General features: G+C 37.3%; 1 protein-coding gene and 1 long non-coding RNA gene across 2 annotated transcripts in view; one reads left to right on the forward strand and one right to left on the reverse strand.

The window, feature by feature from the left end:
- The window catches only part of LOC106662830 (corticosteroid 11-beta-dehydrogenase isozyme 2), a 110668-nt gene that overhangs the window by 66077 nt on the left and 31032 nt on the right, over positions 1-13559 (forward strand). The gene's annotated exons all lie outside the window — the stretch shown is intronic.
- LOC106662831 lies at positions 2023-3303 on the reverse strand. The gene is made up of 3 exons (XR_001339965.2): positions 3082-3303; positions 2599-3016; positions 2023-2481 (listed from the first exon to the last, which is right to left on the reverse strand). It is a non-coding gene; the product is annotated as an uncharacterized LOC106662831 (long non-coding RNA).

Consider the following 13559-nt stretch of genomic DNA (forward strand, 5'->3'; position numbering starts at 1 on the left):
AATCGTCAAAAAAAAATTGATAGATGTTCTGGTAACGCCATAAGATTAGTTCAAGAATCGGACAAAGACATGCACCCATAGTTAAACAGAAAACCCTAAAAAGCGGTCAAAATACATACTTTTTCGAAGTTTTTTGGGACTTTTCATAGTTCCATTAGGTTAAGAAAGTATTTCTACATATTGTGAACAATTTTTGACCCGATCGGTACACGAAATCAAGTTGAACTAGTCGAATACCTCCATTCCCAACTCGCAACTCGCTCCTCAACCGTAAGTGAAAATTATTTATTCATGTATTTCTGTACCTATTTATTATTACCTATTTACTCTAAGTTTTGATATAAATGTATGTATATATATATATATATATATATATATATATGCATATGTATTATGTATGTATTTATATTTATTTTATATGTACTTAGATTTATTAAAAAACTAGGAACTCATACATAGATTATTATATTATACATAGACAAGATTCGTATCACAATAAGAAATATTGGGGGCGTCGGCGGCCACAACGGTTTAGATGCGTAAAGTTGCTCATCACTGCGAGGTAAAAGTCCCAGGTTCGAATCCAGCGGCCCTGCACATTTTGAGGAAGACCCTGATACAATCTTGTGCAGGTAGGCGCAACATATGCCATGTCCAGTACGGAGACGCGACATTGTGGAGAAGAAGGCTTTTCCCTTTCTAACACCCGTTTCTGCGAACCACGGTTTCCTTCTTAGATGTAAGATTTTCCCAGATAAGATGCTAGATAAGCCGTTTGCCAGTTTTGTGCAATTTTTTTTATTTGGATGTTTTTGTAGCCGCTTGCTGAGATGGGTATGTCCAGGGGGAATAGTGGGGCGGACTTCGCCTGTTTATCTCTTTATGCCGAACTCCTGCATGAACTCTGACCTATTTCTTTATTCATCTCATGCGATTCATATAATTTCCTTGCAACCTCGCCTAGGATAAATTCGCATTTAGTGTTGGTGGAGAAATCCTTTATTTGCTTGCGCTCAGACTGTCCGATAGAATACAAATTTTACACGACTCTAGGACTGATGGGTACTCTAGAGCTTTCAGGCGACCACTTCGGCCGAATAGACCTAGGCAAGGAAAACCGTTCTTTTTTATTGTTTACGTATTCAATAAAAGCGCACCCCATGTTATAATTTATTCGCGTGCCATCCGTGAAAAATGAGAAAGTCAGGCAGGAAGGAATGTATGTCGGCTAGGAATTCTATCTGCGCTATGTGGGAAGGAAATTCCGAGTAATCTTTCAATAAATAGCATTGAATATGCGGATGGCTTCATATTTCAGTGTGAAGATGGGAGGGATTGGGCTTTTCTGAACTGACGTCGGGAGTTAAGGAGAGGAGTGCTGAAACGATAAACAGAGGAGTATTTTTATTATTCCAGTAAAGTTCTGTCAGGACCTTGATAGATAGTGAACAGATGGTCTTTATAAGAGGACTGTCGGAGCCATAAACTTTTGTCAAGACGTTGTTCGCAAGACGATCTCTTCTATCGTTCAACGGAGGCTCGCTCAGTTCATCAGATAGGACCGGGGTAGGGGTACTCGGCAGACAACCAGCAATTCTTCGGAGGCATTAGTTTCGGAAAGTATCAAGACGTTTCAACACAGACTTTGAGGCTTGTCCATAAAAGACCGACCCAAAGTCTAGGGTCCCAAATGTGTTCGATCGACTTTCGTCTTGTTTTTTTAGTTTTTCTATAGAGCAGTTATTTTAAGTATTGACTACCTATATATGTACTTAGGTGCTTTATTTATGTCGATAATCACGACTTTTTTCTGCCTTTTATTGCTTAATTTTTTTACGAGGGTTCGCAACAGTAGAGGTTATATGCCGGTGTTTTTGAAAAAAGCCCATTTGTAAGTATGTCGGGTATTGTAAGTATGTAAATCCAGCGGCCCTGCATTCGAACCCGGGACCTTTACCTTACAGTGATGAGTGACGTGTCAACGCCTAAACCGTTGCGGCCACCGACGCCCCTGTATATATCTTAACTTTTAAACTTAAAATCGACAACTTCACAGCATACGAAAGGACAAACTTAATTATTGTTAAAACTTAGTTGGCTAGTTTGACGATTTATTCACATGGATTAGCTATTGATAGATGGTTGAACTCCTAACAACATAAAAAATCCAGATTTATTTTTTTATTATTGAATCAAAACCAATTTGGTCTTTCATGTAGGTAGTAATGTATAGTTTTTACAAAATAGCTTTTTTTTGTAAGTACAAAAATTAATGACCACCAACTCCTGCTGACAGTCTGTTCCGTACTACAACACGACCGGTTGCCTAGTTTTGTTTTTTCGTTATCGGTCCACTTTCCAATTTTACGCTTTAGTCATTTTCACTCTTTCGTGGTTTCTTGAAGAACGCTAATACGGTCAAAGGAAACCGGCAGACACGCTGACCTCCCTTCCATGATTGTTTGCATCATCCTACTCACCCTAAACACCCATAAAAAAGTATCATTATAATAGGTAATTTAGTGAAAAACGTGCTAGATAGAAACAAACATCAGCAAAATATTGAACTGTTTGTCTTACGTGGTCAATTATACTTACTTCTTCCTTAATATTAAATGGGCAATGGGTTAAGGAATGGAAAAAAAAGACGTTGAGGAGGCGTTGAACCATTGTGACCCACAAATTCTTCCTTCTTTCTCCGTAGGCGAACTGGAGCTTCACTTCATCCGCTCTCGGTCGAACTCGTTTGATCCACCAAGTCCAAAACAATGCCAATTTCCAACAATTATCTTGCCCTGGGTCCAAATGTGTCAACACACTTCTAAAATTGTTATCCGCTCTCGACCGGAAAGATAATTTACTAATTCTCACATCTCTACTAGTCAACCGTTTTTGAATTTCTCGGATTCACCACACCGCCGAGGTGTTCTAATAGAGGATGCAATTTACTGTTACGTTTATAGGAAATACCATAGAAATAGCTTGTCCTATTTCGTTAAAATTGGTCACCAACCTTCTGATAAAAAAAAAGAAAAAATCAGATTCATTAGAAAGTAAACATAAATTGTTCAAAAACTATACCGGAGCAACGTAATAGCATCAGAAATTCGATCAATTAGCCTTGATGATGTTTGTAAAGATAAATTAGAGATATCAGTAAATATTACGATCTTTGTTTTAACCCTGCTAACTCTGTTAGATCGAGAAAAATGTTGACGTAGACTTGTAAGAATCGGCCAGTTAATATTGCTCAATCTAACAGGCCACGGTCAATGTCAGATGTTAGGTCGAAAATGTAGTCACTTTGCTAACCGTTAGGGCATAGGTAACCAACATGGCAGCCATGAATTCAACAGCTGTTTTTTGTTTAAATGTATTTTTATTCTTAAAAACGCATTGATTAAATCAAACCAATAAATTTCTTTTATTAATTTCTGACCTGTCCATACTCTCATTCATAGTAGATGCATCCCCTATCTTATGAAGTTTTAAGCTGTTAGAGGTTAGGATACAAGTTAGGTATGTCGGCACGAACTGAAGCTGTGTTAGTACTTTGCGAATGCATAGATAACATTTTGAACGAAAGAGTTGATTAATTTTCCTTTCTTAGCAACTTCAGGCATCTTTAAATTTAACCCAAAACAAACAATAACAAGCCTTCAAGGACTGTTATAGCTTTATTTTTGGTTCTACCAATCGCCACGCGCAGCATTGCGGAAAAATTAACGTTTAACATGTTAAGACAAGAAGGGGGCGTTCACGATCTTACTACACATTTCTCTACTCAAGTTAACATGAGTTAACCTCTTACAAACATCGTGAATACACCTATCGTCTTCTAGGGAGTACTTCCGGGCAGTGTATTTAGACCTTTACTTTCTCTGCAACACAGATATCCCTACATCACCAACCTTACATCTTTCGACGATGAACAGCTGTACTATCATCTGATTTCCCCAATTGCTTCGGAGGAGCTCCAGGCACATGTCCTGCAAATAGCCGAATGGAGCAAACTCGCGTACAATACTCAATGAAAGCAAATGCATCCATGAATCATTCACCCTTCGTAGCAAAACCCCTCATATTCCTCAATAATATTCCCGTCCCAAAAACCGTCTGCGTCCTTTACCCTGCGTTCCGCCTAACTCAACACAAACAAAACGACGGGCACAAAACAAATGTTTCGGACTACTCCATAGACTACGGTCGTGCAAATCTAACGTTTCAACGCCAAACTGACAATCTACAAGATATTACTAAACTGTGACTAGAACTGTGGGGCTAAACCTTCTAGATCCAAAGTCCTCAGAGCCATAGCCAATGCTTCTTACTACGTCTAACACTCTTCACAATGACCTCAAATCCCCAACTCATTTTCGACTTTCAATAACTCTCATCTCACCACAACCGACTACTCTGATCCTTATCCAATCTAAACCACCCATATAACAGTAGAACAACAATGGTTCTCCCCTCACGACACATCATCTATGTCATTTGCAAATTCACATCAATTCATAATATAAAAATTGTAGAAATATATTAAATAAATAGAAAGTTCAGACATTACAAACCACATTTTATTTACTAATAGTCGCAACCAATATCACAACCAAGTCAATAAGAAGTTCTTGAGGGAATAATGCGTTGGTATCGAGTTCCAGTTTAGTAAATTTTAGAAGAGCTTATTTATGGCAGGAGCCAGCCATAAGTTATAACTTTTACGAGCTTAATCATTTATTCACCCTGAAAAACAAAAGTACGAAATAATACTGAGATGAGTAAATAATTACTGACCAACGAGGATAAAGAGAGTTGCTTATTCGAAATATAATGAATTACTTAGTTAATACGTTCTTCGATGTGAAAATTTTATATTATTGAAAAGTTTGAATTAAAAAAATATTAATTCTGCAACTTAGGCGAGGCATTTCAAAAAAACAATTAATGAAGTTATTGCTTATGTCAGGTCAGGAAAATATGCGTCCTAGGACAAAATCCTTCAAATACAAATATTTTTAGCGTTGGACTAGGTCGAAAATAGAGTGCAGTGAATGCGTGCGCTCGTTCTCACAATCATCTATTTTTACAAGAACGAACAAGTGAACGACACTAAAGGCGAGTCTGAGCACGGGCAGAAATAAAATAAATGATCATAAATCATATGTTATATAATAAAAAAAAATTTTAAAATGAATTTTTACATTTTTGAGTTTTGTTGAGAAAGGAGGCAACACTAAAACACTGTACAATTAGAGTATCGGGATTTTTTAATGAAAACTTTTCAATTATTAATCCATTTACGATTTAGCAGTCAATTGACCAAGTTACTTCTTTCAATTAATTATTCTTTTTATGCAAGGTCTTGGTTGAGATAAAAAGTCATTGTCACGAGCGGGATTCGAACCCACGACCTTCGGCTAGATACGCCGCTGCCCTCCCTACCACTTGAGCTATCGTGACTTCGATCCACTCGGACACCAACTCTCCATCCCGCGACAACTGTAGTCACATCGAACAACTATTTGGCCTCTTCTATGAATCACGCCTAATAAACAAAAGATAACTTTTTCACGTTCAAATGTTATATAGAAAGCCGGAAGTCGCTAGGGAGATGGCTCCCTTGTTTTGCGGCTAACAGCATTTTTTCAAGGCAGTCAGGATTGGTGGTTTTTTGCCATGAAAAAAAAAAGATTTGTTTGTAAGGGAAAAATATATAAATATGGTCGAAAAGATCACAATTGTTCAATAACGATATCAAAAACGTGTACAGGGTGACTGGCGATAATTGTCGAAAATTTCAGGTGTTTCTACTAACCATATGCAACAAACTTCATATAAACCCCCGTCCAAATCTCAACGGTAAAGAAGACATTTCAGGTTTTGGGAGTTTTTTAATTTTTCAACTTAGGCCCACTAAATTGCTTATAAATCCGGCGGGGGTCGCTGGGACGGGGGCGGTCATCCTCGGGTGTCGTTTGGGCACGGTGGCACTCGTCTGTCTCACGGGGAAATAAGTGGCTATGCCGAAAGGTTAGGCCAAAAAAATATATCCGGCTTTACAAAACCAAGAAGAAATTGTTGGAACAAATAATACAATTTGAAATATGTTTCCCAGTATTAAAAAATACCAATGAAAAACAGGTTGCCAAAACCAAATTTGATATGAAAGTTCTTTGTTGTTATTGCTACTCCGACCGTTATGCCTACTTGATTATATGCCCGTCCTCGTCTTGATTTCACTCGGATCAGATGAATCATCATCATCAACGCGTATCGACATAAACGCTTTCGTTTGCAGAAACAGATACGACGGTGAAGCTTTCTTAATGAATATTTAGCAATTACAAATCGCCTCTTCCTTTTCCTCGGTGCGCAACTTCCTCCTCGGCATCGGCGTGACGCCCGTTTATCCCGACTCTTTCTCAACGCCATAATCAAATGCAAAAACGGTCGCTTGGAAGCCAATTAAGGCTATTAGGCGGCAGGTGTCCTCGCGGTTGCTCGGTTTTCTTTGGAAACAATCGCCCGAAAACGTGACTCCCTCATCAACCTGCTTCAGTATTAATTTTTGTGTTTGAGAAAACCAAAACCTTTTTGAATTTTTTTTTAACACTTTAGTTAGGCGTTTCTCCGATGCCCAAAAACGTTTTGGCTCGATGGTTTTTATGAGTAATTTAATTTACAGGCTGAGTACGTTCATTAGCTAAAATTATTAGATTTACCTTTAGTTAATTAAGAACACTTAGTAAACAGAGCTTCGCGAAGAAATCTCGTTTTCACCAAAAGTTCGATCTAATAAAAAAAATCTACCTAGGAAAATTTAACTAAAATGTCAGGACAGCCTGAACCAACCGAACTAAATTTTCTTTCCATGTCGATTTTAACTCTTAGACATATGAAAAGTTCCGATTAGTCTTTAATGCATATTATCGATAAAAACGATATTCTGCGTAGGATAAATGAGAATCTGGTAGGCTATCGGTATTAAAAGCGTTGTTTTATTTTTAAACGTTCACTAATTACTGCTATGGCTGTTAAAGTTCAGAAGTTCAAGGCAATGGGTAATATTATGTATATGAACAATATCGCAAGTTTGATCAACAGATATTTAATTTTTAAAATATTAATTTTAAATTTTTATTTTAAGAAGGTCACTCATTACCTTGACCTTACCTAATGGGAAAATTGGCCTCCTTTCGGCACATGTATAGGAATACTTTGACCAAATTAAATGTAACAATGAATACTTGTTATTATAAAGTTTCATGGCGATTTTGAAAATTTGCTACATTGAAAATATTTTTATATTATACTTTTGAAAATATATTAGTTCGAATCCTACTCGTGCCATTAACTTTTTTTCATCTCAACTAAAAACCTTAATTAATTGTATTGGTAAAGCGGACCACGAAATTAGTGAATTTAAAATATGTTTTTTTAAAAGAGGCCTAGATTTTCAAAATTTCAGGGTTCGTTTTCTCTCAATTTGCGATATTGTTTTTCCAATCTGTAATGTATAAATTAATCCAATTTTTGTTTATAAACGATACTATATTTATTGGAGAATAACTTTAATCAAAATGACAAAAAAAATATTTTTGAAAAAAAACATACTTTTCAGGACGAGAAAAAACTGAAAAAAATATCCTTTTCGTATTTAATCGATATCTAATTGATCTATTCTTGTTTCTATCCGTCATATCTACTTTTAATATTATTATAAATTTTCATTAATTGTTCTTTTTGACTAAGGTTTTTGGGTGAGATGAAAAATTAGTGTCACGAGCAGGATTCGAACACACGACCTTCGGCTCATTACGCCGCTGCGCTAACCACTTGAACTATCGTGAAGTGGTTTGAGCAGGGGCGTATTGAGCCGGTGGTTGTGGGTTCGAATCCGGCTGGTGACCCTAATTTTTCATCAAAACCAAAAACCTTAAATAAAAAAAATACTTAATTGAAATAATTTATATGATCGAACTCCTCATCTCACCCTACCTTTCGAATTTTCCAACTATATTATTATAAATTATTATTTATTGTTATGCTGCGATCAAGAAAGTTCGAAAAAATTCATATTAAAAATGACCTCTCCCGTCGTTAAATTCTCGGCCCCGTGAATTCGTTTCTTTGGACAGCCCGAAGAAAGAAATTAGGATAATGATTAATTATTATAATTAAAAATGATACTGATGGATAATTTTTTTAACGAGGGTTTGAACCATATAAACCCTCAGGGTGCCGATGTTTTCGAAAAAAAGCCCATTTGCAAGTATGTCGGGTTCGAATGCAGGGCCGCTGGATTCGAACCCAGGACCTTTACCTTACAGTGATGCTGATGAACGAGCGCCGTATCGTTGCGGACACCGACGCCCCCTACTGATGGATAATTATTTCATCGTCAAGTTATATTTTATTATACAGATTGCAAATATATGTGAGCAAATAAATGATGAATGAAGCTATTTTTGCACTTTTCAAAAAATTATTTTTACCTTGTTTTTTGGAATATGCACTTTGAGCCTACCACTTCTCGCTGTCCACTGGCAATTTCAGATTTGGTAATTTACAATAAATTGCCAGCGGGCTTCGAGAATCACCCACCTCGGATGTTGCCAGTCTGAAGGCAGACCGAAATACATTGAACACATTTTAGGTACACAAAACTATCAACTATAACTTCGTCGATTATTGGTAGTCAAATATTAGATTAGGTCAAAAATAAATAATATTTATTGAACTAGGTCTCATAATTAGATCGAACAAAACTGAACTACAGCCTAATCTGAGAAAGACCAGAAATGAAAATAATCACTGTATATTTATTTTTAAAAGCTCGCCTCAAGTAATGTGTAATCAAAATTTTAAATTTACAAACAGTTTTATATGTTGAAAATGACAAAATGCCGAAACGTGTTTGGAAAACCAATCCAGAACTGGAGAGATCATTTGCAGACCACAACCTATGTCACATATAAATATGTTTATTTAGTGAAGAACTATTTTAACAGGAAGAAACAACCTAGCCTATCATCTTGCTACAAACAAGGACACATGCAAAAATTGATCTTAAATGAGACCAAATCCTGGGGAAAACAATCCCCTAGTCATGAGGCACGCAAAGTAATTCATAGAAGGGCAATCCCTTAAGATTTAGAAACGAATTATTGGAAGACAACTGCAACAGAACAGTTTCGGGTTCCATGACAGAGCACTGCAGCCTGAGAAGGAACAACACCGGATACAAAGAAACACCGTGCAGATATTGCCAGGAGGAAGAGAAGTTTTATGTAGGTCTAGATTCCTACAACCATGAGAGGAAAAACCGTACACAACTAACAACCTGAAGCTGGTCAGTGAGTTTAAAAATGGAGGATGGCAATAGATCTTCTCAGGTCGGGGGCAGAAGGCTTTGTGGCCACATCTTTATCCCTATCCATATTCCTTCATATTAAGTAAAAGATTGCACCAAAAACACCCCCTTGGGGAGACTCCTGCGCCTGTATGGGTGAATGGGAAGATACAATAGATCTGCTTTGGTCGAGGTGCTGAAGGCCGCCTATTTTATCTGTACCCCCTAGGTAGGTAGAACATTTTAACAGGAAGAAAAAACGAATCGCTACTCAGCAGGTGAAGAAGCCAAACGATAAATAGTACAATCAGGATTGATCAGGGTAGTTCTCCGCTGTCTGTTGAAACCGCACATCTCGCCACATTCGATTTACATTCACGAGCGTCTATTGTCAAAAAACCGCAATGAAAAACTTGCGATTGACAATTACATTTGACGGAATGCAACGGAAGGAACTAAAAATACGATAACGCAGTCCGCGTCGATCAAAAAGAGAAATTTTGTAGAAAGCCACGGATGGTCAACCGCGTTTCAAATGACCTCAGACACTATAATCGTAATCTCTTTATGAAACTGTCAGAAGAAAATGCGGTTTATAATAAATATTTCTTTACTATGACCCTTGCGAAAGAATTTTTAAATAACCAGTTGGGTACTTTGCAAAGAATTATGATATTGGATCAAAACCTCGGCAAGATCTCTTTTATAAAAATTTCTACAAAATGTTCTCGCAATTGTTCTGAAACTGACGCGAATTAGTCCGCTTGATCAGCATCTTAGACCCTCACCTGCAGCACATCACAAAAAAACAGCAGGCACCATTTAAAGATTGACAAATCTATTCATCACAGAAGCAATGTAAACAAACTCTTCAATTGCACTAGAATCTCTGCCAAACCTACCTCAATCGAAAACTTATATGCAAAGAGGAGATAGAAAAAGCTCATTTAGACCCCAGAAACAATCTGGATCGAAACTAAACACTTCGAGCACACAACAATCAATAAAATCAGACACTCATTCTTAGAAATGGAACAAACTACAAGATCCCGGAAACCCTTAGTACAACATTCTATAAAGTCTCAACATGCTACAAAGGAGAAAAATTCTTCAGGAAAACTTCAGGTAGAATGAACGCGCTCCATATCACTGGAGGGAATCGGACCAGTCGTTTTTTGTACAATCCCAAACCATGAGCAATCAAACTCATTGGGGAAGGACTCCTCGGTCTTTCAAGCTGATATGCCATCGATGGCTGTGCGTTAGAAAATCTTAAAAGAGGTTTTACCGGCAAACAAATCCAAGATCGGATAGCCAAGCACCTGTTAAAGCATTATCAAGTAAAAGAATCACATCAAAATTAGTGAATGCATTCAAAATCTCTAAAACTTGGGGAAACGCAATAACCTGATGATCTCCGGGGTCCCAGGGCTCAAAGGAATTTTGGGTTAAAAAGCAGATACATTGGCCAGAGGAGGAAATGTAGGCCTGAACTTAATCTTGGAATAACAAAAGCAAACACGGAATCCTCCATCTCAGAATTGATTCAAGAAAGACAAAATGGATAAGCTGAAACAAAGTAAACTTATGCTAGAACAACCATCATGAGACTGGCAAACTCACTGCTACAGTTAGAGAAGGCTAAACTCAGAGAAGTGATAGGACTATTTATCAACAACTGGCATCTGAGAAAACATGAACACAACATGGGCACATTCAATGATGATCCCATTTGTCGATTATGAAACGAGGAGGAAGAAACATTCGCCCATCTTCGAATGCGATGCAACCGCTCAATGGAGACAATGAAGGATACCAAGAAAAAGGGGAAAGAATTGTAGCAACTACAGTTGCATAATACTTTTTATGAGAAGGATCGAGTCGATTGCACTGAACTAAGGAACTAGAAACAATAAGCCAGAAGGCTGCAGTGCTTGGGCAACAAAAACCCCAATCTCCTAGAAAATTATCACTATCATCAATGATCAGTATCAATAGTTAATTGAATATTGTGAAAAATTGAAAGTTTATAACTGCTCATGTGGTTATAAAGTTTTTTTTTATTTATCGAAAACCGTTTATTATCGAAGGCGGCCTCGAATTGCCGAACTCCATCGCGTTTCGGTTTCATTCGGTGAAATTGGTTTTGTACCATTTTTCCCACAGTCGCGGCTAATCTTTTGCAAATAGACGAAAGCTACGAAGCGAATTCCAGGAGGATTTCCGTCCAAACCGTAAAAAATCTGTAAATCTCGAAGAAAAAGGGCAGAGATTGCTTTTTCATGGATTTGAAAGCAGAAAATAAGCATGAACCTTTGAGATCTTATTAAGTTTAAAGTCAAGGCTGGAACATCCAAGGAGTCTCTCTGGTAAACTCTAGTCACGCCGCTTTACCTATTCATTTCTGTGTATTATTTAAACTCGAGGTCGTCACAATAATTTGTTTTATTTTTTTAAGGAATTTATTTATCAAAACTGATCAAATGAGACATCTACAATATTAATTTTACATAGGCTAATTTAGTAATAAATACACTTTAGTCAACTCATTGGTGTCACAGTTTATCTACTTGAGTTCATCTAGCAACTTTTATAAAACTAGCTTAAACCGTCCTCTTCAGTTGTCGATGTGGTGTCTATGTAATAGGCAGATGGCCTCGATGTTCGGGTTGCTTTGAAGAAGTAGGTGATGCTTATAAAACACAGCTTCATCTCCTTGCCATGGTGCGAACATACCAGAAAACATTTGCCGCATTTCGTATAACATTAGTTTGTAATCGTGGTATTATGATGTTAAAAAAACAGCTTTGATTGTATCCCTCGTTCTCTGCCTAAAGCACATCGATGAGTCCTATTTCATCATGAAACTTGATTAATACGCCCGGTTTCATTGGTTGAAGATCTTCTATGGTCACATTGTACATCCCAAAACATTTCCTTCTGCGGCAAGTGTAGCAGTTTGTTAGTAGATGTGTTGGTGTCTCTTCTGCCTCTTTTCAGAATCTGCAAGTCCGTCTTGGATTATTTCAATCTTCTTTAACTGTCCTGTTGAGAATCCTATTAGGATTTGCAGTTTATTCCTGCTTCCTTTGACATATTCTGTAATTTCTTTTCTTCCGACATTTGTTAAGACATTTTTGGATTGCCTGTGTCCAATGAGTGAATTTCATTGTTCCTTCATTTTCTTTTTAACCTTCTGTCTGAGAAACTCATTGATAGTGTGGGTTCCTATGCCACAGAAAGGTTTGGGATCTGTCAGCGGTGCAGCAGCTCCTTTCCTTGCATGGGTGTCCGCTTTCTCATTGCCTTCTACTCCCATGTGTCCTGGGACCCAGCAGAGGCTGACCTTCTTCTGTGTACCTAATACTTTTAATTTGGTTTTGCAGGTCAGTGGTATTATGATTTATTCCTTCTTTTGGCACATCCATAAAGTTGTATACCATACATCCACATAGGTTATAAATGTGATTATAAATCAATTTTATTCTGTTATAGCCGGGTTATGCCTTTCCAGGTACCGTCAAAGTTGACGGTATTTGAAATTAACTTTTTATATGTGCTTCCAATTTAATTTTGTATCTATTGTTATACCTAAGTATTTTACTGAAATCTGGGACTTTGGTTTGTCTATTAATTTTCTATTGGTGAAATTTATATGTGAGGATTCCTGGTCGTTTATTTTGACCTTTCTAGTATCTAACCATTCATGGATGCTGGCCATTTGCAGGATGCACAAATACATTGTTCGATTGAGAAGGCAGCTGTGTCATCGGCAAATGTTGCATCGGGTGTGTTACATCAGTGGTAGGTCATTTGTAAACAGCAAGTACAGCACGGGGCCTAGGACGCTCCCTTGCGGTATCGAAGTCTTGTTGTTCAACTAGAATAGTCTTTTCGAAAGAAAGAAAGCCAAAAATTATATTATTTTGGAAATATTTTTTACCTTGTGAATTAAACCTTAGTGCCAAACCTTGTCAAAGGCTTAGTCATCAGAGTTCGTGGTCCGATTGACCTAATAACGTTTTTAAATTAATTAATCTTTATGTAAGGTATTGGTTGAGATAAAAAAAAGTCAGTGTCACGACCGGGATTCGAACCCACGACCCTCGTACAAGTCTCCATGGCCATTTCATTTGTCGCCGAGAATCGAATAGATTACACGACATTTGAAAAATGACAAAAAGAAGAAAAAATTTGAAAGGTG

The sequence above is a fragment of the Cimex lectularius genome, unplaced genomic scaffold, assembly GCF_000648675.2.
Source record: "Cimex lectularius strain Harlan isolate CLEC.00 unplaced genomic scaffold, Clec_2.1 scaffold45, whole genome shotgun sequence".
Taxonomy (NCBI): Eukaryota; Metazoa; Arthropoda; class Insecta; order Hemiptera; family Cimicidae; genus Cimex; species Cimex lectularius.